We start from the raw sequence: 565 nt of genomic DNA, 5'->3' as shown, positions 1-565 counted from the left end.
GGGGGGGGGGGAGATGAAAATTAATTACTTGACAGACATGTTATTTAATTTAAGGTCACTCCTGACGTAGCCCATCTGTTGTAAAAGATGCTTTATCCAAGTTGGATTTGGGGAGTTTTGAGGTCAAAAACTAAAATATACTGCCCCCGTGGGAGCTTTTAGGCTACAATTACAAGCCGTTCCCCTGCTGAGCACTGACAAACATTCAAATCAACCACCAGCAGAAAGTCTTCCGTGTATGACTTTCTACTTTCATAGTTCCCTGTCGACTAACCTTGCAGACAAGCTCCACAATTAGTCTCCTGTTATGGGAAAAATTAAAATCGAAACAGCCTGTTCTATTCATTAGACTGTAAAAATAAATTCCTAAGGACTTATTGTAGACTTTCTCCGAACAGTTGTGGTAATCTATTTTTCCTTTGAAGGAATCAAGGGCAGAAGTTTGCAAAGAGCGTTCAATCACAGAAGTCTAATAGTCAAGTCAGTATAGCTATTATTGCAGATTACACTTGTTTTCAACGTCTGAGCCTGTCTGTCTGTCTGACTGTCTGTCTGACTGTCTGTC

At 40.4% G+C, this 565-nt stretch overlaps 1 protein-coding gene across 1 annotated transcript in view; it reads right to left on the bottom strand.

Annotated features, from left to right (window-relative positions):
- dipk2ab (divergent protein kinase domain 2Ab) overlaps nucleotides 1-565 on the bottom strand; it is a gene marked incomplete in the record, with an annotated part of 24,782 nt that overhangs the window by 22,995 nt on the left and 1,222 nt on the right.

This window comes from Etheostoma spectabile, chromosome 22, assembly GCF_008692095.1.
Source record: "Etheostoma spectabile isolate EspeVRDwgs_2016 chromosome 22, UIUC_Espe_1.0, whole genome shotgun sequence".
Lineage (NCBI taxonomy): Eukaryota > Metazoa > Chordata > Actinopteri > Perciformes > Percidae > Etheostoma > Etheostoma spectabile.
This window is presented reverse-complemented; position numbering and strand designations above follow the sequence as displayed.